At 43.6% G+C, this 27,974-nt stretch overlaps 1 long non-coding RNA gene across 1 annotated transcript in view; it reads right to left on the reverse strand.

Moving 5' to 3' along the window:
* LOC125963357 (uncharacterized) overlaps positions 1–19,260 on the reverse strand; it is a 711,957-nt gene extending 692,697 nt beyond the window's left edge. Inside the window, exon 1 of the long non-coding RNA XR_007475217.1 lies at positions 19,113–19,260. This is a non-coding gene — a long non-coding RNA (uncharacterized LOC125963357). The remainder of the gene's footprint in view (positions 1–19,112) is intronic.
* Positions 19,261–27,974: the final 8,714 nt, after the last annotated feature.

Consider the following 27,974-nt stretch of genomic DNA (forward strand, 5'->3'; position numbering starts at 1 on the left):
CCAACTTATGCTTGCTTAAGGGGAAAGGTGAGTTGGGGTGCTGCATAAAACCAGAGATTGAAATGAGCACAGATAAATTTCCTTAAGCCAAATATGGAATAGACAAGAGCTACTCCTTGCTCAACGAAATGGACTCAACACCCCATATTAAACGCCTAAGAATGTACCTGACTAGTAAGTATATTAAAAGCTATGGATTGCTATGTCTCCGAAAGAGAATCAAGCGTGTGTACAGGGGCATAAACGCAGCAGTGATAGGATTGGAGAGGTTCGGTGAGCAAATGAAGACCCTTTGAAATCATATTGCATGGAACCCATTCCACGGGTCTCAACTCTCCGGGTTTAAAGGATTCTTCCTTCAGCTAAATCATGCATGTGGAACCCAGAGTATGATCAACCATGTGATCAGGAGACGTGTTCCAATATGTCTCAGTTCTCGTCCCCTGGTACTCGGGTGCAACATTCCAGAAGCTTTACTAACACTCTCCCGACTTGGAGAGTCAGTGCCTTTAACCTCCTGTTTGGCCCAGTTTGCAATTTCTGCGGAAGATGAACAGGAATAGGGAGGACCAATGAGAGACTAGCTGGAGGTGTCTGGACGGGCAAATTTAACTCTCATTTCCCACCAGGAAGAGGAATTAACCAAAGGCTCAGCGTGCCGTGCCGGAACCAGATTAGGGCTTGAAGCAATCCTGCGGTGTTGCGGCCAGCTCACAAGAAAGCGAGTTGAAGAAAGGAGCTCAGGGGCACTGTAATTCACAAACCTGCAGAGTTATAAATGACAGCTATCGTCCAAAAATATACTGAAGTAAGGCTGCCAAGAGGACTTGAAAGCGGGGCAGAATTGCAGGAAACCTATTTCAGGAGGTAGACTGGAATTACATTTAAAGCATAGGAAAAGAGGCAGAACGTGGACAATGATGCACTTGGCCAAAAAGGGCGTATGCGTTTTTTCCTGAATATATTCAGGAAAAAACGCATACGCCCTTTTTGGCCAACCAAGCAAGCTTGCAAAGGAAATCTGCACTACAATGAAGTCTCACTTCTCCCCGGCAAAAAGGGCCATCTGAAAAAAGTGTAAAATCCAGAAAGGCAGGACAGGCCATGGAGAACTGGGAGCCTTGTTATGCTGATGGGCGGGATGTAAATTGCCAACAGCCACTCGGGAGAAGTGTATGGTGTTTCCTGAAACATCTAAAAAACAAAGCAACAGAGCCTAGGGCACTTCCACTTATGGTCCTATAGCTTAGGGAAATTAAAATCAAAAAGACACAGCCACCCCAATGTTTGGGACGGCTCTGTTTACAAGAACCTTGTTTACGGTACAAGTACAATATCGCAGAAAGTGAGAAATGGATAAAGAAATTGTGGTACTTACGTACAATGCAATATCACTCAGCAATGAAATCTATGTCATCAGGCACATAGCAGCATAATGAGTGGTTTCAGGTATGATGATTCTAACTGAAATAAGTCACACAGAAAAAGAAACATCATAAGATATCACTAATACACGGAATGTAAACTTGGCTACACAGGAACTGGATTACATAACAGAACAGGGTCTCAAATGTAGAAAACTAACTTATGCTTGCTTAAGGGGAAAGGTGAGTTGGGGTGCTGCATAAAACCAGAGATTGAAATGAGCACAGATAAAGTTCCTTAAGCCAAATATGTAATAGACAAGAGCTACTCCTTGCTCAACGAAATGGACTCAACACCCCATATTAAACGCCTAAGAATGTACCTGACTAGAAAGTATCTTAAAACCAATGGATTGCTATGCCTCTGAAAGAGAATCAAGCATGTGTACAGGGGCATAAACGCAGCAGTGATAGGATTGTAGAGGTTCGGTGAGCAAATGAAGACCCTTTGAAGTCAAATTGCATGGTACCCATTCCACGGGTCTCAACTCTCCAGGTTTAAGGGATTCTTCCTTCAGCTAAAACATGCATGTGGAACGCAGAGTATGATCAACCGTGTGATCAGGAGACGTGTTCAAATATGTCTCAGTTTTCCTCCCCTGGTACTCGGGGGCGACATTCCAGATGCTTTACTAACACTCTCCCGACTTGGAGAGTCAGTGCCTTTAACCTCCTGTTTGGCCCAGTTTGCAATTTCTGCGGAAGATGAACAGGAATAGGGAGAACCAATGAGAGACTAGCTGGAGGTGTCTGGACGGGCAAATTTAACTCTCATTTCCCACCAGGAAGAGGAATTAACCAAAGGCTCAGCATGCAATGCCGGACCAGATTAGGGCCTGAAGCAATCCTGCGGTGTTGCGGCCAGCTCACAAGAAAGCGAGTTGAAGAAAGGAGCTCAGGGGCACTGTAATTCACACACCTGCAGAGTTATAAATGACAGCTATCGTCCAAAAATATACTGAAGTAAGGCTGCCAAGAGGACTTGAAAGCGGGGCAGAATTGCAGGAAACCGATTTCAGGAGGTAGACTGGAATTGCATTTAAAGCATAGGAAAAGAGGCAGAACGTGCACAATGATGACTTGGCCAAAAAGGGCGTATGCGTTTTTTCCTGAATATATTCAGGAAAAAACGCATACGCCCTTTTTGGCCAACCAAGCAAGCTTGCAAAGGAAATCTGCACTACAATGAAGTCTCACTTCCCCCGGGTCAAAAGGGCCATCTGAAAAATGTGTAAAATCCAGAAAGGCAGGACAGGCCATGGAGAACTGGGAGCCTTGTTATGCTGATGGGCGGGATGTAAATTGCCAACAGCCACTTGGGAGAAGTGTATGGTGTTTCCTGAAACATCTAAAAAACAAAGCAACAGAGCCTAGGGCACTTCCACTTCTGGTCCTATAGCTTAGGGAAATTAAAATCAAAAAGACACAGCCACCCCAAAGTTTGGGATGGCTCTGTTTACAAGAACCTCGTTTACGGTACATAATCAATATCGCAGAAAGTGAAAAATGGATAAAGAAGTTGTGGTACTTACGTACAATGCAATATCATTCAGCAATGAAATCTATGTAATCAGGCCCGTAGCAGCATAATGAGTGGATTCAGGTATGATGATTCTAACTGAAATAAGTCACACAGAAAAAGAAACATCATAAGATATCACTAATACACGGAATGTAAACTTGGCTACACAGGAACTGGATTACAAAACAGAACAGGGTCTCAAATTTAGAAAACAAACTTATGCTTGCTTAAGGGGAAAGGTGAGGTGGGGTGCTGCATAAAACCAGAGATTGAAATGAGCACAGATAAAGTTCCTTAAGCCAAATATGGAATAGACAAGAGCTACTACTTTCTCAACGAAATAGACTCAACACCACATATTAAACACCTAAGTATGTACCTGACTAGTAAGTATCTTAAAAGCTATGGATTGCTATGTCTCCAAAAGTGAATCAACCGTGTGTACAGGGGCATAAACACAGCAGTGATAGGATTGGAGAGGTTCGGTGAGCAAATGAAGACCCTTTGAAGTCATATTGCATGGTACCCATTCCACGGGTCTCAACTCTCCAGGTTTAAGGGATTCTTCCTTCAGCTAAAACATGCATGTGGAACCCAGAGTATGATCAACCGTGTGATCGGGAGACGTGTTGAAATATGTCTCAGTTCTCGTCCCCTGGTACTCGGGTGCAACATTCCAGATGCTTTACTAACACTCTCCCGACTTGGAGAGTCAGTGCCTTTAACCTCCTGTTTGGCCCAGTTTGCAATTTCTGCGGAAGATAAACAGGAATAGGGAGAACCAATGAGAGACTAGCTGGAGGTGTCTGGACGGGCAAATTTAACTCTCATTTCCCACCAGGAAGAGGAATTAACCAAAGGCTCAGCATGCCGTGCCGGAACAAGATTAGGGCCTGAAGCAATCCTGCGGTGTTGCGGTCAGCTCACAAGAAAGCAATTTGTAGAAAGGAGGCCAGGGGCACTGTAATTCACAAACCTGCAGAGTTATAAATGACAGCTATCGTCCAAAAATATACTGAAGTAAGGCTGCCAAGAGGACTTGAAAGCTGGGCAGGATTGCAGGAAACCGATTTCAGAAGGTAGACTGGAATTGCATTTAAAGCATAGGAAAAGAGGCAGAACGTGCACAATGATGCACTTGGCCAAAAAGGGCGTATGCGTTTTTTCCTGAATATATTCAGGAAAAAACGCATACGCCCTTTTTGGCCAACCAAGCAAGCTTGCAAAGGAAATCTGCACTACAATGAAGTCTCACTTCCCCCCGGACAAAAGGGCCATCTGAAAAAAGTGTAAAATCCAGAAAGGCAGAACAGGCCATGGAGAACTGGGAGCCTTGTTATGCTGATGGGCGGGATGTGAATTGCCAACAACCACTCAGGAGAAGTGTATGGTGTTTCCTGAAACATCTAAAAAACAAAGCAACAGAGCCTAGGGCACTTCCACTTATGGTCCTATAGCTTAGGGAAATTAAAATCAAAAAGACACAGCCACCCCAAAGTTTGGGACGGCTCTGTTTACAAGAACCTCATTTACGGTACAAGTTCAATATCGCAGAAAGTGAGAAATGGATAAACAAGTAGTGGTACTTACGTACAATGCAATATCACTCAGCAATGAAATCTATGTCATCAGGCCCGTAGCAGCATAATGAGTGGATTCAGGTATGATGATTCTAACTGAAATAAGTCACACAGAAAAAGAAACATAATAAGATATCACTAATACACGGAATGTAAACTTGGCTACACAGGAACTCGATTACAAAACAGAACAGGGTCTCAAATGTAGAAAACCAACTTATGCTTGCTTAAGGGGAAAGGTGAGTTGGGGTGCTGCATAAAACCAGAGATTGAAATGAGCACAGATAAAGTTCCTTAAGCCAAATATGTAATAGACAAGAACTACTCCTTGCTCAACGAAATGGGCTCAACACCCCATATTGAACGCCTAATAATGTAGCTGACTAGTAAGTATCTTAAAACTTATGGATTGCTATGTCTCCAAAAGAGAATCAAACGTGTGTACAGTGGCAAAAACACAGCAGTGATAGGATTGGAGAGGTTCGGTGAGCAAATGAAGACCCTTTGAAGTCATATTGCATGGTACCCATTCCACGGGTTTCAACTCTCCAGGTTTAAGGGATTCTTCCTTCAGCTAAAACATGCATGTGGAACCCAGAGTATGATCAACCGTGTGATCGGGCGACGTGTTCCAATATGTCTCAGTTCTCATCCCCTGGTACTCGGGTGCAAAATTGCAGACGCTTTACTAACATTCTCCCGACTTGGAGAGACAGTGCCTTTAACCTCCTGTTTGGCCCAGTTTGCAATTTCTGCGGAAGATGAACAGGAATAGGGAGAACCAATGAGAGACTAGCTGGAGGTGTCTGGACGGGCAAATTTAACTCTCATTTCCCACCAGGAAGAGGAATTAACCAAAGGATCAGCATACCGTGCCGGAACCAGATTAGGGCCTGAAGCAATCCTGCGGTGTTGCGGCCAGCTCACAAGAAAGCGAGTTGAAGAAAGGAGCTCAGGGGCACTGTAATTCACAAACCTGCAGAGTTATAAATGACAGCTATTGTCCAAAAATATACTGAAGTAAGGCTGCCAAGAGGACTTGAAAGCGGGGCAGAATTGCAGGAAACCGATTTCAGGAGGTAGAGTGGAATTGCATTTAAAGCATAGGAAAAGAGGCAGAACGTCCACAATGATGCACTTGGCCAAAAAGGTCGTATGCGTTATTCCTGAATATATTCAGGACAAAACACATACGCCCTTTTTGGCCAACCAAGCAAGCTTGCAAAGGAAATCTGCACTACAATGAAGTCTCACTTCCCCACGGTCAAAAGGGCCATCTGAAAAAAGTGTAAAATCCAGAAAGGCAGGACAGGCCATGGAGAACTGGGAGCCTTGTTATGCTGATGGGTGGGATGTAAATTGCCAACAGCTACTCAGGAGAAGTGTATGGTGTTTCCTGAAACATCTAAAAAACCGAGGAACAGAGCCTAGGGCACTTCCACTTATGGTCCTATAGCTTAGGGAAATTAAAATCAAAAAGACACAGCCACCCCAAAGTTTGGGACAGCTCTGTTTACAAGAACCTCATTTACGGTACAAGTTCAATATCACAGAAAGCGAAAAATGGATAAAAAAGTTGTGGTACTTATGTACAATGCAATATCAATCAGCAATGAAATCTATGTCATCAGGCCTGTAAAGCATAGAGTGGATTCAGGTATGATGATTCTAAGTGATATAAGTCACACAGAAAAAGAAACGTCATAAGATATCACTAATACACGGAATGTAAACTTGGCTACACAGGAACTGAATTACAAAACAGAACAGGGTCTCAAATATAGAAAACCAACTTATGCTTGCTTAAGGGGAAAGGTGAGTTGGGGTGCTGCATAAAACCAGAGATTGAAATGAGCACAGATAAAGTTCCTTAAGCCAAATATGGAATAAACAAGAGCTACTCCTTGCTCAACGAAATGGACTCAACACCCCATATTAAACGCCTAAGAATGTACCTGACTAGTAAGTATCTTAAAACCTATGGATTGCTATGTCTCCGAAAGAGAATCAAGCGTGTGTACAGGGGCATAAACGCAGCAGTGATAGGATTGGAGAGGTTTGGTGAGCAAATGAAGACCCTTTGAAGTCACATTGCATGGTACCCATTCCACGGGTCTCAACTCTCCAGGTTTAAGGGATTCTTCCTTCAGCTAAAACATGCATGTGGATCCCAGAGTATGATCAACCGTGTGAGTGGGAGACGTTTTCAAATATGTCTCAGTTCTCGTACCCTGGTACTCGGGTGCAACATTCCAGACGCTTTATTAACACTCTCCCGACTTGGAGAGTCAGTGCCTTTAACCTCCTGTATGGCCCAGTTTGCAATTTCTGCGGAAGATGAACAGGAATAGGGAGAACCAATGACAGTCTAGCTGGAGGTGTCTGGACGGGCGAAATTAACTCTCATTTCCCACCAGGAAGAGGAATTAACCAAAGGCTCAGCATACCGTGCCGGAACCAGATTAGGGCCTGAAGCAATCCTGCGGTGTTGCGGCCAGCTCACAAGAAAGCGAGTTGAAGAAAGGAGCTCAGGGGCACTGTAATTCACAAACCTGCAGAGTTATAAATGACAGCTATCGTCCAAAAATATACTGAAGTAAGGCTGCCAAGAGGACTTGAAAGCGGGGCAGAATTGCAGGAAACCGATTTCAGGAGGTAGACTGGAATTGCATTTAAAGCATAGGAAAAGAGGCAGAACGTCCACAATGATGCACTTGGCCAAAAAGGGCGTATGCGTTTTTTCCTGAATATATTCAGGACAAAACACATATGCCCTTTTTGGCCAACCAAGCAAGCTTGCAAAGGAAATCTGCACTACAATGAAGTCTCACTTCCCCACGGTCAAAAGGGCCATCTGAAAAAAGTGTAAAATCCAGAAAGGCAGGACAGGCCATGGAGAACTGGGAGCCTTGTTATGCTGATGGGCGGGATGTAAATTGCCAACAGCCACTCAGGAGAAGTGTATGGTGTTTCCTGAAACATCTAAAAAACTGAGGAAAAGAGCCTAGGGCACTTCCACTTATGGTCCTATAGCTTAGGGAAATTAAAATCAAAAACACACAGCCACCCCAAAGTTTGGGACAGCTCTGTTTACAAGAACCTCATTTACGGTACAAGTTCAATATCACAGAAAGTGAAAAATGGATAAAGAAGTTGTGGTACTTACGTACAATGCAATATCACTCAACAATGAAATCTATGTCATCAGGACCGTAGCAGCATAATGAGTGGATTCAGGTATGATGATTCTAACTGAAATAAGTCACACAGAAAAAGAAACGTCATAAGATATCACTAATACACGGAATGTAAACTTGGCTACACAGGCACTGAATTACAAAACAGAACAGGGTCTCAAATTTAGAAAACCAACTTATGCTTGCTTAAGGGCAAAGGTGAGTTGGGGTGCTGCATAAAACCAGAGATTGAAATGAGCACAGATAAAGTTCCTTAAGCCAAATATGTAATAGAGAAGAGCTACTCCTTGCTCAACGAAATGGACTCAACACCCCATATTAAACGCCTAAGAATGTACCTGACTAGTAAGTATCTTAAAACCTATGGATCGCTATGTCTCCGAAAGAGAATCAAGCGTGTGTACAGGGGCATAAACGCAGCAGTGATAGGATTGGAGAGGTTCGGTGAGCAAATGAAGACCCTTTGAAGTCACATTGCATGGTACCCATTCCACGGGTCTCAACTCTCCAGGTTTAAGGGATTTTTCCTTCAGCAAAAACATGCATGTGGAACCCAGAGTATGATCAACCATGTGATCGGGAGACGTGTTCAAATATGTCTCAGTTCTCGTACCCTGGTACTCGGGTGCAACATTCCAGATGCTTTACTAACACTCTCCCGACTTGGAGAGTCAGTGCCTTTAACCTCCTGTTTGGCCCAGTTTGCAATTTCTGCGGAAGATGAACAGGAATAGGGAGAACCAATGAGAGACTAGCTGGAGGTGTCTGGACGGGCAAATTTAACTCTCATTTCCCACCAGGAAGAGGAATTAAGCAAAGGCTCAGCGTGCCGTGCCGGAACCAGATTAGGGCCTGAAGCAATCCTGCGGTGTTTCGGCCAGCTCACAAGAAAACGAATTGAAGAAAGGAGCTCAGGGGCACTGTAATTCACAAACCTGTAGAGTTATAAATGACAGCTATCGTCCAAAAATATACTGAAGTAAGGCTGCCAAGAAGACTTGAAAGCGGGGCAGAATTGCAGGAAACCGGTTTCAGGTGGTAGACTTGATTTGCATTTAAAGCATAGGAAAAGAGGCAGAACGTAGACAATGATGCACTTGCCAAAAAGGGCGTATGCGTTTTTTCCTGAATATATTCAGGACAAAACACATATGCCCTTTTAGGCCAACAAAGCAAGCTTGCAAAGGAAATCAGCACTACAATGAAGTCTCACTTCCCCCCAGTCAAAAGGGCCATCTGAAAAAAGTGTAAAATCCAGAAAGGCAAGACAGGCCATGGAGAACTGGGAGCCTTGTTATGCTGTTGTGCGGGATGTAAATTGCCAACAGCCACTCAGGAGAAGTGTATGGTGTTTCCTGGAACATCTAAAACAAAGCAACAGAGCCTAGGGCACTTCCACTTATGGTCCTATAGCTTAGGGAAATTTAAATCAAAAGACACAGCCAACCCAAAGTTTGGGACAGCTCTGTTTACAAGAACCTCGTTTACGGTACAAGTTCAATTTCACAGAAAGCGAAAAATGGATAAAGAAGTTGTGGTACTTACGTACAATGCAATATCACTCAGCAATGAAATCTATGTCATCAGGCCCGTAGCAGCATAATGAGTGGATTCAGGTATGATGATTCTAACTGAAATAAGTCACACAGAAAAAGAAACATCATAAGATATCACTAATACACGGAATGTAAACTTGGCTACACAGGAACTGGATTACAAAACACAACAGGGTCTCAAATTTAGAAAACCAACTTATGCTTTCTTAAGGCGAAAGGTGAGTTGGGGTGCTGCATAAAACCAGAGATTGAAATGAGCACAGATAAAGTTCGTTAAGCCAAATATGGAATAGACAAGAGCTACTCCTTGCTCAATGAAATGGACTCAACACCCCATATTAAACGCCTAAGAATGTACCTGACTAGTAAGAATCTTAAAACCTATGGATTGCTATGTCTCCGAAAGAGAATCAAGCGTGTGTACAGGGGCATAAACGCAGCAGTGATAGGATTGGAGAGGTTCGGTGAGCAAATGAAGACTTTTTGAAGTCATATTGCATGGTACCCATTCCACGGGTCTCAACTCTCCAGGTTTAAGGGATTCTTCCTTCAGCTAAATCATGCATGTGGAACCCGGAGTATGATCAACCGTGTGATCGGGAGACGTGTTCAAATATGTCTCAGTTCTCGTCCCCTGGTACTCCGGTGCAACATTCCAGACGCTTTACTAACACTCTCCTGACTTGGAGAGTCAGTGCCTTTAACCTCCTGTATGGCCCAGTTTGCAATTTTTGCGGAAGATGAACAGGAATAGGGTGAACCAATGTGAGACTAGCTGGAGGTGTCTGGACGGGCAAATTTAACTCTCATTTCCCACCAGGAAGAGGAATTAACCAAAGGCTCAGCGTGCCGTGCCAGACCATGATTAGGGCCTGAAGCAATCCTGCGGTGTTGCGGCCAGCTCACAAGAAAGCGAGTTGAAGAAAGGAGCTCAGGGGCACTGTAATTCACAAACCTGCAGAGTTATAAATGACAGCTATCGTCCAAAAATATACTGAAGTAAGGCTGCCAAGAGGATTTGAAAGCGGGGCAGAATTGCAGGAAACCGATTTCAGGAAGTAGACTGGAATTGCATTTAAAGCATAGGAAAAGAGGCAGAACGTCCACAATGATGCACTTGGCCAAAAAGGGCGTATGCGTTTTTTCATGAATATATTCAGGAAAAAACGCATACGCCCTTTTGGGCCAATCAAGCAAGCTTGCAAAGGAAATCTGCACTATAATGAAGTCTCATTTCCCCCCGGTCAAAAGGGCCATCTGAAAAAAGTGTAAAATCCAGAAAGGCAGGACAGGCCATGGAGAACTGGGAGCCTTGTTATGCTGATGGACGGGATGTAAATTGCCGACAGCCACGAGGGAGAAGTGTATGGTGTTTCCTGAAACATATAAAAAACAAAGCAACAGAGCCTAGGGCACTTCCACTTATGGTCCTATAGCTTAGGGAAATTAAAATCAAAAAGACACAGCCACCCCAAAGTTTGGGACGGCTCTGTTTACAAGAACCTCCTTTACGGTACAAGTTCAATTTCGCAGAAAGTGAAAAATGGATAAAGAAGTTGTGGTACTTACGTACAATGCAATATCACTCAGCAATGAAATCTATGTCATCAGGCCCGTAGCAGCATAATGAGTGGATTCAGGTATGATGATTCTAACTGAAATAAGTCACACAGAAAAAGAAACATCATAAGATATCACTAATACACGGAATGTAAACTTGGATACACAGGAAGTGGATTACAAAACAGAACAGGGTCTCAAATTTAGAAAACCAACTTATGCTTGCTTAAGGGGAAAGATGAGTTGGGGTGCTGCATAAAACCAGAGACTGAAATGAGCACAGATAAAGTTCCTTAAGCCAAATATGTAACAGACAAGAGCTACTACTTGCTCAACGAAATGGACTCAACACCCCATATTAAACGCCTAAGAATGTACCTGACTAGTAAGTATCTTAAAACCTATGGATTGCTATGTCTCCGAAAGAGAATCAAGCGTGTGTACAGGGGCAAAAACGCAGCTGTGATAGGGTTGGAGAGGTTCGGTGTGCAAATGAAGACCCTTTGAAGTCATATTGCATGGTACCCATTCCACGGGTCTCAACTCTCCAGGTTTAAGGGATTCTTCCTTCAGCTAAAACATGCATGTGGAACCCAGAGTATGATCAACCATGTGATCGGGAGACGTGTTCAAATATGTCTCAGTTTTCATGCCCTTGTACTCGGGTGCAACATTCCAGACGCTTTATTAACACTCTCCCGACTTGGAGAGTCAGTGCCTTTAACCTCCTGTTTGGCCCGGTTTGCAATTTCTGCGGAAGATGAACAGGAATAGGGAGAACCAATGAGAGACTAGCTGGAGGTGTCTGGACGGGCAAATTTAACTCTCATTTCCCACCAGGAAGAGGAATTAACCAACGGCTCAGCGTGACGTGCCGCAACCAGATTAGTGCCTGAAGCAAAACTGCGGTGTTGCGGCCAGCTCACAAGAAAGCGAGTTGAAGAAAGGAGCTCAGGGGCACTGTAATTCACACACCTGCAGAGTTATAAATGACAGCTATCATCCAAAAGTATACTGAAGTAAGGCTGCCAAGAGGACTTGAATGTGGGGCAGAATTGCAGGAAACCAATTTCAGGAGGTACACTGGAATTGCATTTAAAGCATAGGAAAAGAGGAAGAACGTCCACAATAATGCACTTGGCCAAAAAGGGCATATGCGTTTTTTCCTGAATATATTCAGGAAAAAACATATACGCCGTTTTTGGCCAACCAAGCAAGCTTGCAAAGGAAATCTGCACTACAATGAAGTCTCACTTCCCCCTGCTCAAAAGGGCCATCTGAAAAAAGTGTAAAATCCAGAAAGGCAGGACAGGCTATGGAGAACTGGGAGCCTTGTTATGCTGATGGGTGGGATGTAAATTGCCAAAAGCCACTGGGAAGAAGTGTATGGTGTTTCCTGAAACATCTAAAAAACAAAGCAACAGAGCCTAGGGCACTTCCACTTATGGTCCTATAGCTTAGGGAAATTAAAATCAAAAAGACACAGCCACCCCAAATTTTGGGTCGGCTCTGTTTACAAGAACCTCGTTTATGGTACAAGTTCAATATAGCAGAAAATGAAAAATGGATAAAGAAGTTGTGGTACTTACGTACAATGCAATATCACTCAGCAATGAAATCTCTGTCAACAGGCCTGTAGCAGAAAATGAGTGGGTTCAGGTATGATGAATCTAAGTGAAATAAGTCACACAGAAAAAGAAACATCATAAGATATCACTAATACACGGAATGTAAACTTGGCTACACAGGAACGGATTACAAAACAGAACAGGGTCTCAAATTTAGAAAACCAACTTATGCTTGCTTAAGGGGAAAGGTGAGTTGGGGTGCTGCATAAAACCAGAGATTGAAATGAGCACAGGTAAAGTTCCTTAAGCCAAATATGTAATAGACAAGAGCTACTCCTTGCTCAACGAAATGGACTCAACACCTCATATTAAACGCCAATGAATGTACCTGACTAGTAAGTATCTTAAAACCTATGGATTGCTATGTCTCTGAAAGACAATCAACCGTGTGTACAGGGGCATAAACGCAGCAGTGATAGGATTGGAGAGGTTCGGTGAGCAAATGAAGACCCTTTGAAGTCATATTGCATGGTACCCATGCCACGGGTCTCAACTCTCCAGGTTTAAGGGATTCTTCCTTCAGCTGAAACATGCATGTGGAACCCAGAGGATGATCAACCGTGTGATCGGGAGACGTGTTCAAATATGTCTCAGTTTTCGTCCCCTGGTACTCGGGTGCAACATTCCAGACGCTTTACTAACACTCTCCCGACTTGGAGAGTCAGTGCCTTTAACCTCCTGTTTGGCCCAGTTTGCAATTTCTGCGGAAGATGAACAGGGATAGGGAGGACCAATGAGAGACTAGCTGGAGGTGTGTGGACGGGCAATTTTAACTCTCATTTCCCACCAGGAAGAGGAATTAACCAAAGGCTCAGCGTGCAGTGCCGAAACCAGATTAGGGACTGAAGCAATCCTGCGGTGTTGCGGACAGCTAACAAGAAAGCGAGTTGAAGAAAGGAGCTCAGGGGCACTGTAATTCACAAAACTGCAGAGTTATAAATGACAGCTATCGTCCAAAAATATACTGAAGTAAGGCTGCCAAGAGGACTTGAAAGCGGGGCAGAATTGCAGGAAACCGATTTCAGGAGGTAGACTGGAATTGCATTTAAAGCATAGGAAAAGAGGCAGAACATCCACAATGATGCACTTGGCCAAAAAGGGCGTATATGTTTTTTCCTGAATATATTCAGGAAAAAACACATACGCCCTTTTTGGCCAACCAAGCAAGCTTGCAAAGGAAATCTGCACTACAATGAAGTCTCACTTCCCCCCAGTCAAAAGGGCCATCTGAAAAAAGTGTAAAATCCAGAAAGGCAGGACAGGCCATGGAGAACTGGGAGCCTTGTTATGCTGATGGTCGGGATGTGAATTGCCAACAGCCACTGGGGAGAAGTGTATGGTGTTTCCTGAAACATCTAAAAAAAAAGCAACAGAGCCTAGGGCACTTCCACTTATGGTCCTATAGCTTAGGGAAATTATAATCAAAAAGTCTCAGCCACCCCAAAGTTTGGGAAGGTTCTGTTTACAAGAACCTCGTTTACGGTACAAGTTCAATATCGCAGAGAGTGAAAAATGGATAAAGAAATTGTGCTACTTACTTACAATGCAATATCACTCAGCAATGAAATCTAAGGCATCACGCCCATAGCAGCATAATGAGTGGATTCAGGTATGATGATTCTAACTGAAATAAGTCACACAGAAAAAGAAACATCATAAGATATCACTAATACACGGAATGTAAACTTGGCTACACAGGAACTGGATTAAAAAACAGAACAGGGTCTCAAATGTAGAAAACCAACTTATGCTTGCTTAAGGGGAAAGGTGAGTTGGGGTGCTGCATAAAACCAGAGATTGAAATGAGCACAGATAAAGTTCCTTAAGCCAAATATTAATAGACAAGAGCTACTCCTTGCTCAACGAAATGGGCTCAACACCCCATATTAAACGCCTAAGAATGTACCTGATTAGTAAGTATCTTAAAACCTATGGATTGCTATGTCTCCGAAAGAGAATCAAGCGTGTGTACAGGGGCATAAACGCAGCAGTGATAGGATTGAAGAGGTTCGGTGAGTAAATGAAGACCCTTTGAAGTCATATTTCATGGTACCCATTCCACGGGTCTCAACTCTCCAGGTTTAAGGGATTCTATCTTCAGCTAAAACATGCATGTGGAACCCAGAGTATGATCAGCTGTGTGATCGGGACACGTGTTCAAATATGTCTCAGTTTTCCTCCCCTGGTTCTCGGGTGCAACATTCCAGATGCTTTACTAACACTCTCCCAACTTGGAGAGTCAGTGCCTTTAACCTCCTGTTTGGCCCAGTTTGCAATTTCTGCGGAAGATGAACAGGAATAGGGTGAACCAATGAGAGACTAGCTGGAGGTGTCTGGACGGGCAAATTTAACTCTCATTTCCCACCAGGAAGAGGAATTAACCAAAGGCTCAGCGTGCCGTGCCAGAACCAGATTAGGGCCTGACGCAATCCTGTGGTGTTGCGGCCAGCTCACAAGAAAGCGAGTTGAAGAAAGGAGCTCAGGGGCACTGTAATCACAAACCTGCAGAGTTATAAATGACAGCTATCGTCCAAAAATATACTGAAGTAAGGCTGCCAAGAGGACTTGAAAGCGGGGCAGAATTGCAGGAAACCGATTTCAGGAGGTAGACTGGAATTGCATTTAAAGCATAGGAAAAGAGGCAGAACGTCGACAATGATGCACTTGGCCAATAAGGGCGTATGCGTTTTTTCCTGAATATATTCAGGAAAAGACGCATATGCCCTTTTTGGCCAACCAAGCAAGCTTGCAAAGGAAATCTGCACTACAATGAAGTCTCACTTCCCCCCGGTCAAAAGGGCCATCTGAAAAAAGTGTAAAATCCAGAAAGGTAGAACAGGCCATGGAGAACTGGGAGCCTTGTTATGCTGATGGATGGGATGTAAATTGCCAACAGCCACTAGGGAGAAGTGTATGGTGTTTCCTGAAACATCTAAAAAACAAAGCAACAGAGCCTAAGACACTTCCACTTATGGTCCTATAGCTTAGGGAAATTAAAATGAAAAAGACACAGCCACCCCAAAGTTTGGGACAGCTCTGTTTACAAGAACCTCGTTTACGGTACAAGTTCAATATCACAGAAAGTGAAAAATGGATAAAGAAGTTGTGGTACTTACGTACAATGCAATATCACTCAGCAATGACATCTATGTCATCAGGCCCATAGCAGCATAATGAGTGGATTCAGGTATGATGATTGTAACTGAAATAAGTCACACAGAAAAAGAAACATCGTAAGATATCACTAATACACGGAATGTAAACTTGGCTACAAAGGAACTGGATTACAAAACAGAACAGGGTCTCAAATTTAGAAAACCAACTTATGCTTGCTTAAGGGGAAATGTGAGTTGGGGTGCTGCATAAAACCAGAGATTGAAATGAGCACAGATAAAGTTCCTTAAGCCAAATATGTAATAGACAAGAGCTACTCCTTACTCAACGAAATGGACTCAATACCCCATATTAAACGCTTAAGAATGTACCTGACTAGTAAGCATCTTAAAAGGTATGGATTGCTATGTCTCCAAAAGAGAATCAAGCGTGTGTACAGGGGCATAAACGCAGCAGTGATAGGATTGGAGAGGTTAGGTGAGCAAATGAAGACCCTTTGAAGTCATATTGCATGGTACCCATTCCACGGGTCTCAACTCTCCATGTTTAAGGGATTCCTCCTTCAGCTAAAACATGCATGTGGAACCCAGAGTATGATAAACCGTGTGATCGGGAGACGTGTTCAAATATGTCTCCATCCTCCTCCCCTGGTACTCGGGTGCAACATTCCAGACGCTTTACTAACACTCTCCCGACTTGGAGAGTCAGTGCCTTTAACCTCCTGTTTGGCCCAGTTTGCAAATTCTTCGGAAGATGAACAGGAATAGGGAAGACCAATGAGAGACTAGCTGGAGGTGTCTGGACGGGCAAATTTAACTCTCATTTCCCACCAGGAAGAGGAATTAACCAAAGGCTCAGCGTGCCGTGCCGGAACCAGATTAGGGCCTGAAGCAATCCTGTGGTGTTGCGGCCAGCTCACAAGAAAGCGAGTTGAAGAAAGGAGCTCAGGGGCACTGTAATTCACAAACCTGCAGAGTTATAAATGACAGCTATCATCCAAAAATATACTGAAGTAAGGCTGCCAAGAGGACTTGAAAGCGGGGCAGAATTGCAGGAAACCGAGTTCAGGAGGTAGACTGGAATTGCATTTAAAGCATAGGAAAAGAGGCAGAACGTCGACAATGATGCACTTGGCCAAAAAGTGCGTATGCGTTTTTTCCTGATTATATTCAGGAAAAAACGCATACACACTTTTTGGCCAACCAAACAAGCTTGCAAAGGAAATATGCACTGCAATGAAGTCTCACTTCCCCCTGGTCAAAAGGGCCATCTGAAAAAAGTGTAAAATCCAGAAAGGCAGGACAGACCATGGAGAACTGGGAGCCTTGTTATGCTGATGGGCGAGATGTACATTGCCAAAAGCCACTTGGGAGAAGTGTATGCTGATTCCTGAAACATCTACAAAACAAAGCAACAGAGCTTAGGGCACTTCCACTTATGGTCCTATAGCTTAGGGAAATTAAAATTAAAAAGACACAGCCACCCCAAAGTTTGGGACGGCCCTGTTTACAAGAACCTCATTTACGGTACAAGTTCAATATCACAGAAAGCGAAAAATGGATAAAGAACTTGTGGTATTTACGTACAATGCAATATCACTCAGCAATGACATCTATGTCATCAGGCCCGTAGCAGCATAATGAGTGGATTCAGGTATGATGATTCTAACTGAAATAAGTCACACAGAAAAAGAAACATCATAAGATATCACTAATACACGGAATGTAAACTTGGCTACACACTAACTGAATTACAAAACAGAACAGGGTCTCAAATTTAGAAAACCAACTTATGCTTGCTTAAGGGGAAAGGTGAGTTGGGGTGCTGCATAAAACCAGAGATTGAAATGAGCACAGATAAAGTTCCTTAAGCCAAATATGTAATAGACAAGAGCTACTCCTTGCTCAACGAAATGGACTCAACACCCCATATTAAACGCCTAAGAATGTACCTGACTAGGAAGTATCTTAAAACCTATGGATTGCTATCTCTCCGAAAGAATATCAAGCGTGTGTACAGGGGCATAAACGCAGCAGTGATAGGATTGGAGAGGTTCGGTGAGCAACTGAAGACCCTTTGAAGTCATATTGCATGGTACCCTTTCCACGGGTCTCAACTCTCCAGGTTTAAGGGATTCTCCCTTCGGTTAAAACATGCATGTGGAAACCAGAGTATGATCAACCGTGTGATCGGGAGACCTATTCAAATATGTCTCAGTTTTAAACCCCTGGTACTCGGGTGCAACATTCCAGACGCTTTACTAACACTCTCCCGACTTGGAGAGTCAGTGCCTTTAACCTCTTGTTTGGACCTGTTTGTAAATTCTCCGGAAGATGAACTGGAAAAGGGAGAACCAATGAGAGACTAGCTGGAGTTGTCTGGACGGGCAAATTTAACTCTCATTTCCCACCAGGAAGAGGAATTAACCAAAGGCTCAGCGTGCCGTGCCGGAACCAGATTAGGGCCTGAAGCAATCCTGCGGTGTTGCGGCGAGCTCACAAGAAACTGAGTTGAAGAAAGGAGCTCAGGGGCACTGTAATTCACAAACCTGCAGAGTTATAAATGACAGCTATCGTCCAAAAATATACTGAAGTAAGGCTGCCAAGAGGACTTGAAAGCGGGGCAAAATTGCAGGAAACCGATTTCAGGAGGTAGACTGGAATTGCATTTAAAGCATAGGAAAAGAGGCAGAACGTCCACAATGATGCACCTGGCCAAAAAGGGCGTATGCGTTTTTTCCTGAATATATTCAGGAAAAAACGCATACGCCCTTTTTGGCCAACCAAGCAAGCTTGCAAAGGAAATCTGCACTACAATGAAGTCTCACTTCCCCCCAGTCAAAAGGGCCATCTGAAAAAAGTGTAAAATCCAGAAAGGCAGGACAGGCCATGGAGAACTGGGAGCCTTGTTATGCTGATGAGCGGGATGTAAATGGCCAACAGCCACTCGGGAGAGGTGTATGGTGTTTCCTGAAACATCTAAAAAACAAAGCAACAGAGCCTAGGTCAATTCCACTTATGGTCCTATAGCTTAGGGAAATTAAAATAAAAAAGTCACAGCCACCCCAAAGTTTGGGACAGCTCTGTTTACAAGAACCTCGTTTACGGTACAAGTTAAATATCGCAGAAAACGAAAAATGGATAAAGAAGTTGTGGTACTTACGTACAATGCAATATCACTCAGCAATGAAATCTATGTCATGAGGCCCGTAGCAGCATAATGAGTGGATTCAGGAATGATGATTCTAACTGAAATAAGTCACACAGAAAAAGAAACATCATAAGATATCACTAATACACGGAATGTAAACTTGGCTACACAGGAACTGGATTACAAAACAGAACAGGGTCTCAAATTTAGAAAACCAACTTATGCTTGCTTAAGGGGAAAGGTGAGTTGGGGTGCTGCATAAAACCAGAGATTGAAATGAGCACAGATAAAGTTCCTTAAGCCAAATATGGAATAGACAAGAGCTACTCCTTGCTCAACGAAATGGACTCAACACCCCATATTAAACGCCTAAGAATATACCTGACTAGTAAGTATCTTAAAACCTATGGATTGCTATGTCTCCGAAAGAGAATCAAGCATGTGTACAGGGGCATAAACGCAGCAGTGATAGGATTGGAGAGGTTCGGTGAGCAAATGAAGACCCTTTGAAGTCATATTGCATGGTACCCATTCCAAGGGTCTCAACTCTCCAGGTTTAAGGGATTTTTCCTTCAGCTGAAACATGCATGTGGAACCCAGAGTATGATCAACCGTGTGATCAGGAGACGTGTTCAAATATGTCTCAGTTCTCGTCCCCTGGTACTCGGGTGCAACATTCCAGACGCTTTACTAACACTCTCCTGACTTGGAGAGTCAGTGCCTTTAACCTCCTGTTTGGCCCAGTTTGCAATTTCTGCGGAAGATTATTAGGAATAGGGAGGACCAATGAGAGACTAGCTGGAGGTTTCTGGACGGGCAAATTTAACTCTCATTTCCCACCAGGAAGAGGAATAAACCAAAGGCACAGCGTGCCGTGCCGGAACCAGATTAGGGCCTGAAGCAATCCTGCGGTGTTGCGGCCAGCTCAGAAGAAAGCGAGTTGAAGAAAGGAGCTCAGGGGCACTGTAATTCACAAACCTGCAGAGTTATAAATGACAGCTATCGTCCAAAAATATACTGAAATAAGGCTGCCAAGAGGACATGAAAGCGGGGCAGAATTGCAGGAAACCGATTTCAGGAGGTAGACTGGAATTGCATTTAAAGCATAGGAAAAGAGGCAGAACGTCGACAATGATGCACTTGGCCAAAAAGGGCGTATGCGTTTTTTCCTGAATATATTCAGGAAAAAACGCATACGCCCTTTTTGGCCAACCAAGCAAGCTTGCAAAGGAAATCTGCACTACAATGAAGTCTCACTTCCCCCCGGTCAAAAGGGCCATCTGAAAAAAGTGTAAAATCCAGAAAGGCAGGACAGGCCATGGAGAACTGGTTGCCTTGTTATGCTGATGGGCGGGATGTAAATTGCCAACAGCCACTGGGGAGAAGTGTATGGTGTTTCCTGAAACATCTAAAAAACAAAGCAACAGAGCCTAGGGCACTTCCACTTATGGTCCTATAGCTTAGGGAAATTAAAATCAAAAAGACACAGCCACCCCAAAGTTTGGGACGGCTCTGTTTACAAGAACCTCGTTTACGCTACAAGTTCAATATCACAGAAAGTGAAAAATGGATAAAGAATTTGTGGTACTTACGTACAATGCAATATCACTCAGCATTGACATCTATGTCATGAGGCCCGTAGCAGCATAATGAGTGGATTCAGGTATGATGATTCTAACTGAAATAAGTCACACAGAAAAAGAAACATCATAAGATATCACTAATACACGGAATGTAAACTTGGCTACACAGGAACTGAATTACAAAACAGAACAGGGTCTCAAATTTAGAAAACCAACTTATGCTTGCTTAAGGGGAAAGGTGAGTTGGGGTGCTGCATAAAACCAGAGATTGAAATGAGCACAGATAAAGTTCCTTAAGCCAAATATGGAATAGACAGGAGCTACTCCTTGCTCAACGAAATGGACTCAACACCCCATATTAAACGCCTAAGAATGTATCTGACTAGTAAGTATCTTAAAACCTATGGATTGCTATGTCTCCGAAAGAGAATCAAGCGTGTGTACAGGGGCATAAACGCAGCAGTGATAGGATTGGAGAGGTTCGGTAAGCAAATGAAGACCCTTTGAAGTCATATTGCATGGTACCCATTCCAAGGGTCTCAACTCTCCAGGTTTAAGGGATTTTTCCTTCAGCTGAAACATGCATGTGGAACCCAGAGTATGATCAACCGTGTGATCAGGAGACGTGTTCAAATATGTCTCAGTTCTCGTCCCCTGGTACACGGGTGCAACATTCCAGACAGTTTACTAACACTCTGCCGACTTGGAGAGTCAGTGCCTTTAACCTCCTGTTTGGCCCCGTTTGCAATTTCTGCGGAAGATGAACAGGAATAGGGAGGACCAATGAGAGACTAGGTGGAGTTGTCTGGACGGGCAAATTTAACTCTCATTTCCCACCAGGAAGAGGAATTAACCAAAGGCTCAGCGTGCTGTGCCGGAACCAGATTAGGGCCTGAAGCAATCCTGCGGTGTTGCGGCCAGCTCAGAAGAAAGCGAGTTGAAGAAAGGAGCTCAGGGACACTGTAATTCACAAACCTGCAGAGTTATAAATGACAGCTATCGTCCAAAAATATACTGAAGTAAGGCTACCAAGAGGACTTGAAAGTGGGGCAGAATTGCAGGAAACCGATATCGGGAGGTAGACTGGAATTGCATTTAAACCATAGGAAATGAGGCAGAACGTGGACAATGATGCACTTGGCCAAAAAGGGCGTATGTGTTTTTTCCTGAATATATTCAGGAAAAAACGCATACGCCCTTTTTGGCCAACCAAGCAAGCTTGCAAAGGAAATCTGCACTACAATGAAGTCTCACTTCTCCCCGGCAAAAAGGGCCATCTGAAAAAAGTGTAAAATCCAGAAAGGCAGGACAGGCCATGGAGAACTGGGAGCCTTGTTATGCTGATGGGCGGTATGTAAATTGCCAACAGCCACTCGGGAGAAGTGTATGGTGTTTCCTGAAACATCTAAAAAACAAAGCAACAGAGCCTAGGGCACTTCCACTTATGGTCCTATAGCTTAGGAAAATTAAAATCAAAAAGACACAGCCACCCCAATGTTTGGGATGGCTCTGTTTACAAGAAACTCGTTTACGGTACAAGTTCAATATCGCATAAAGCGAAAAATGGATAAAGAAGTTGTGGTACTTACGTACAATGCAATATCACTCAGCAATGACATCTATGTCATCAGGCCCATAGCAGCATAATGAGTGGATTCAGGTATGATGATTCTAACTGAAATAAGTCACACAGAAAAAGAAACATCATAAGATATCACTAATACACGGAATGTAAACTTGGCTACACAGGAACTGAATTTCAAAACAGAACCTGGTCCCAAATTTAGAAAATCAACTTATGCTTGCTTAAGGGGAAAGGTGAGTTGGGGTGCTACATAAAACCAGAGATTGAAATGAGCACAAATAAAGTTCCTTAAGCCAAATATGTCATAGACACGAGCTACTCCTTGCTCAACGAAATGGACTCAAAACCCCATATTAAACACCTAATAATGTACCTGACTAGTAATATCTTAAAATCTATGGATTACTATGTCTCCGAAAGAGAATCAAGCGTGTGTACAGGGGCATAAACGCAGCAGTGATAGGATTGGAGAGGTTCGGTGAGCAAACGAAGACCCTTTGAAGTCATAATGAATGGTACCCATTCCACGGGTCTCAACTCTCAAGGTTTAAGGGATTCTTCCTTCAGCTAAAACATGCATGTGGAACCCAGAGTAAGATCAACAGTTTGACCGGGAGACTTGTTCAAATATGTCTCAGTTTTCCTCCTGTGGTACTCGGGTACAACATTCCAGATGCTTTACTAACACTCTCCCGACTTGGAGAGTCAGTGCCTTTAACCTCTTGTTTGGGCCAGTTTGCAATTTCTGCGGAAGATGAACAGGAATAGGGAGAACCAATGAGAGACTAGCTGGAGGTGTCTGGACGGGCAAATTTAACTCTCATTTCCCACCAGGAAGAGGAATTAACCAAAGGCTCAGCGTGCCGTGCCGGAACCAGATTAGGGCCTGAAGCAATCCTGCGGTGTTGCGGCCAGCTCACGAGAAAGCGAGTTGAAGAAAGGAGCTCAGGGGCACTGTAATTCACAAACCTGCAGAGTTATAAATGACAGCTATTGTCCAAAAATATACTGAAGTAAGGCTGCCAAGAGGACTTGAAAGCGGGGCAGAATTGCAGGAAACCGATTTCAGGAGGTAGACTGGAATTGCATTTAAAACATAGGAAAAGAGGCAGAACGTTGACAATGATGCACTTGGCCAAAAAGGGCGTATGCGTTTTTTCCTGAATATATTCAGGAAAAAGTGCATACGATCTTTTTGGCCAACCAAGCAAGCTTGCAAAGGAAATCTGCACTACAATGAAGTCTCACTTCCCCCCAGTCAAAAGGGCCATCTGAAAAAAGTGTAAAATCCAGAAAGGCAGGACAGGCCATAGAGAACTCGGAGCCTTGTTATGCTGATGGGCGGGAGGTAACTTGCCAACAGCCACTCAGGAGAAGTGTATGGTGTTTCCTGGAACATCTAAAACAAAGCAACAGAGCCTAGGGCACTTCCACTTATGGTCCTGCAGCTTAGGGAAATTAAAATCAAAAAGACACAGCCACCCCAATGTTTGGGACGGCTCTGTTTACAAGAACCTCCTTTACGGTACAAGTTCAATATCAGAGAAAGTGAAAAATGGATAAAGAAGTTGTGGTACTTACGTACAATGCAATATCACTCAGCAATGAAATCTATGTCATCAGGCCCGTAGCAGCATAGAGTGGATTCAGGTATGATGATTCTAACTGAAATAAGTCACACAGAATAAGAAACATCATAAGATATCACTAATACACGGAATGTAAATTTGGCTACACAGGAACTGGATTACAAAACAGATCAGAGTCTCAAATTTAGAAAACCAACTTATGCTTGCTTAAGGGGAAAGGTGAGTTGGGGTGCTGCATAAAACCAGAGATTGAAATGAGCACAGATAAAGTTCCTTAAGCCAAATATGTAATAGACAAGAGCTACTCCTTGCTCAACGAAATGGACTCAAAACCCCATATTAAACGCCTAATAATGTACCTGACTAGTAAGTATCTTAAAACCTATGGATTGCTATGTCTCTGAAAGTGAATCAATCGTGAGTACAGGGGCAAAAACGCAGCAGTGATAGGATTGGAGAGTTTTGGTGAGCAAATGAAGACCCTTTGAAGTCATATTGCATGGTACCCATTCCACGGGTCTCAACTCTCCAGGTTAAGGGATTCTTCCTTCAGCTAAAACATGCATGTGGAACCCAGAGTATGATCAACCGTGTGATCGGGAGACGTGTTGAAATATGTCTCAGTTCTCGTCCCCTGGTACTCGGGTGCAACATTCCAGATGCTTTACTAACACTCTCCCAACTTGGAGAGTCAGTGCCTTTAACCTCCTGTTTGGCCCAGTTTGCAAATTCCGCGGAAGATGAACAGGAATAGGGAGGACCAATGAGAGACTAGCTGGAGGTGTCTGGACGGGAAAATTTAACTCTCATTTCCCACCAGGAAGAGGAATTAACCAAAGGCTCAGCATGCCATGCCGGAACCAGATTAGGGCCTGAAGCAATCCTGCGGTGTTGCGGCCAGCTCACAAGAAAGCGAGTTGAAGAAAGGAGCTCAGGGGCACTGTAATTCACAAACCTGCAGAGTTATAAATGACAGCTATCATCCAAAAATATACTGAAGTAAGGCTGCCAAGAGGACTTGAAAGCCGGGCAGAATTGCAGGAAACCGATTTCAGGAGGTAGACTGGAATTGCATTTAAAGCATAGGAAAAGAGGCAGAAGGTCGACAATGATGCACTTGGCCAAAAAGGGCGTATGCGTTTTTTCCTGAATATATTCAGGAAAAAACGCATACGCCCTTTTTGGCCAACCAAGCAAGCTTGCAAAGGAAATCTGCACTACAATGAAGTCTCACTTCCTCCCCCCCCGTCAAACGGGCCATCTGAAAAAAGTGTAAAATCCAGAAAGGCAGGACAGGCCATGGAGAACTGGGAGCCTTGTTATGCTGATGGGCAGGATGTAACTTGCCAACAGCCACTCGGGAGAAGTGTATGGTGTTTCCTGAAACATCTAAAAAACAAAGCAACAGAGCCTAGGGCACTTCCACTTATGGTCCTGCAGCTTAGGGAAATTAAAATAAAAAAGACACAGCCACCCCAAAGTTTGGGATGGCTCTGTTTACAAGAAACTCGTTTACGGTACAAGTTCAATATCGCATAAAGCGAAAAATGGATAAAGAAGTTGTGGTACTTACGTACAATGCAATATCACTCAGCAATGACATCTATGTCATCAGGCCCATAGCAGCATAATGAGTGGATTCAGGTATGATGATTCTAACTGAAATAAGTCACACAGAAAAAGAAACATCGTAAGATATCACTAATACACGGAATATAAACTTGGCTACAAAGGAACTGGATTACAAAACAGAACAGGGTCTCAAATTTAGAAAACCAACTTATGCTTGCTTAAGGGGAAATGTGAGTTGGGGTGCTGCATAAAACCAGAGATTGAAATGAGCACAGATAAAGTTCCTTAAGCCAAATATGTAATAGACAAGAGCTACTCCTTACTCAACGAAATGGACTCAATACCCCATATTAAACGCTTAAGAATGTACCTGACTAGTAAGCATCTTAAAAGGTATGGATTGCTATGTCTCCAAAAGAGAATCAAGCGTGTGTACAGGGGCATAAACGCAGCAGTGATAGGATTGGAGAGGTTAGGTGAGCAAATGAAGACCCTTTGAAGTCATATTGCATGGTACCCATTCCACGGGTCTCAACTCTCCATGTTTAAGGGATTCCTCCTTCAGCTAAAACATGCATGTGGAACACAGAGTATGATAAACCGTGTGATCGGGAGACGTGTTCAAATATGTCTCCATCCTCCTCCCCTGGTACTCGGGTGCAACATTCCAGACGCTTTACTAACACTCTCCCGACTTGGAGAGTCAGTGCCTTTAACCTCCTGTTTGGCCCAGTTTGCAAATTCTTCAGAAGATGAACAGGAATAGGGAAGACCAATGAGAGACTAGCTGGAGGTGTCTGGACGGGCAAATTTAACTCTCATTTCCCACCAGGAAGAGGAATTAACCAAAGGCTCAGCGTGCCGTGCCGGAACCAGATTAGGGCCTGAAGCAATCCTGTGGTGTTGCGGCCAGCTCACAAGAAAGCGAGTTGAAGAAAGGAGCTCAGGGGCACTGTAATTCACAAACCTGCAGAGTTATAAATGACAGCTATCATCCAAAAATATACTGAAGTAAGGCTGCCAAGAGGACTTGAAAGCGGGGCAGAATTGCAGGAAACCGAGTTCAGGAGGTAGACTGGAATTGCATTTAAAGCATAGGAAAAGAGGCAGAACGTCGACAATGATGCACTTGGCCAAAAAGTGCGTATGCGTTTTTTCCTGATTATATTCAGGAAAAAACGCATACACTTTTTGGCCAACCAAACAAGCTTGCAAAGGAAATATGCACTGCAATGAAGTCTCACTTCCCCCCGGTCAAAAGGGCCATCTGAAAAAAGTGTAAAATCCAGAAAGGCAGGACAGGCCATGGAGAACTGGGAGCCTTGTTATGCTGATGGGCGAGATGTACATTGCCAAAAGCCACTTGGGAGAAGTGTATGCTGATTCCTGAAACATCTACAAAACAAAGCAACAGAGCCTAGGGCACTTCCACTTATGGTCCTATAGCTTAGGGAAATTAAAATTAAAAAGACACAGCCACCCCAAAGTTTGGGACGGCCCTGTTTACAAGAACCTCATTTACGGTACAAGTTCAATATCACAGAAAGCGAAAAATGGATAAAGAACTTGTGGTATTTACGTACAATGCAATATCACTCAGCAATGACATCTATGTCATCAGGCCCGTAGCAGCATAATGAGTGGATTCAGGTATGATGATTCTAACTGAAATAAGTCACACAGAAAAAGAAACATCATAAGATATCACTAATACACGGAATGTAAACTTGGCTACACACTAACTGAATTACAAAACAGAAAAGGGTCTCAAATTTAGAAAACCAACTTATGCTTGCTTAAGGGGAAAGGTGAGTTGGGGTGCTGCATAAAACCAGAGATTGAAATGAGCACAGATAAAGTTCCTTAAGCCAAATATGTAATAGACAAGAGCTACTCCTTGCTCAACGAAATGGACTCAACACCCCATATTAAACGCCTAAGAATGTACCTGACTAGGAAGTATCTTAAAACCTATGGATTGCTATCTCTCCGAAAGAATATCAAGCGTGTGTACAGGGGCATAAACGCAGCAGTGATAGGATTGGAGAGGTTCGGTGAGCAACTGAAGACCCTTTGAAGTCATATTGCATGGTACCCTTTCCACGGGTCTCAACTCTCCAGGTTTAAGGGATTCTCCCTTCGGTTAAAACATGCATGTGGAAACCAGAGTATGATCAACCATGTGATCGGGAGACCTATTCAAATATGTCTCAGTTTTAAACCCCTGGTACTCGGGTGCAACATTCCAGACGCTTTACTAACACTCTCCCGACTTGGAGAGTCAGTGCCTTTAACCTCTTGTTTGGACCTGTTTGTAATTTCTCCGGAAGATGAACTGGAAAAGGGAGAACCAATGAGAGACTAGCTGGAGTTGTCTGGACGCGCAAATTTAACTCTCATTTCCCACCAGGAAGAGGAATTAACCAAAGGCTCAGCGTGCCGTGCCGGAACCAGATTAGGGCCTGAAGCAATCCTGCGGTGTTGCGGCGAGCTCACAAGAAACTGAGTTGAAGAAAGGAGCTCAGGGGCACTGTAATTCACAAACCTGCAGAGTTATAAATGACAGCTATCGTCCAAAAATATACTGAAGTAAGGCTGCCAAGAGGACTTGAAAGCGGGGCAAAATTGCAGGAAACCGATTTCAGGAGGTAGACTGGAATTGCATTTAAAGCATAGGAAAAGAGGCAGAACGTCCACAATGATGCACTTGGCCAAAAAGGGCGTATGCGTTTTTTCCTGAATATATTCAGGAAAAAACGCATACGCCCTTTTTGGCCAACCAAGCAAGCTTGCAAAGGAAATCTGCACTACAATGAAGTCTCACTTCCCCCCAGTCAAAAGGGCCATCTGAAAAAAGTGTAAAATCCAGAAAGGCAGGACAGGCCATGGAGAACTGGGAGCCTTGTTATGCTGA

The sequence above is a fragment of the Orcinus orca genome, unplaced genomic scaffold, assembly GCF_937001465.1.
Source record: "Orcinus orca unplaced genomic scaffold, mOrcOrc1.1 scaffold_36, whole genome shotgun sequence".
In the NCBI taxonomy this organism is placed as follows: Eukaryota; Metazoa; Chordata; class Mammalia; order Artiodactyla; family Delphinidae; genus Orcinus; species Orcinus orca.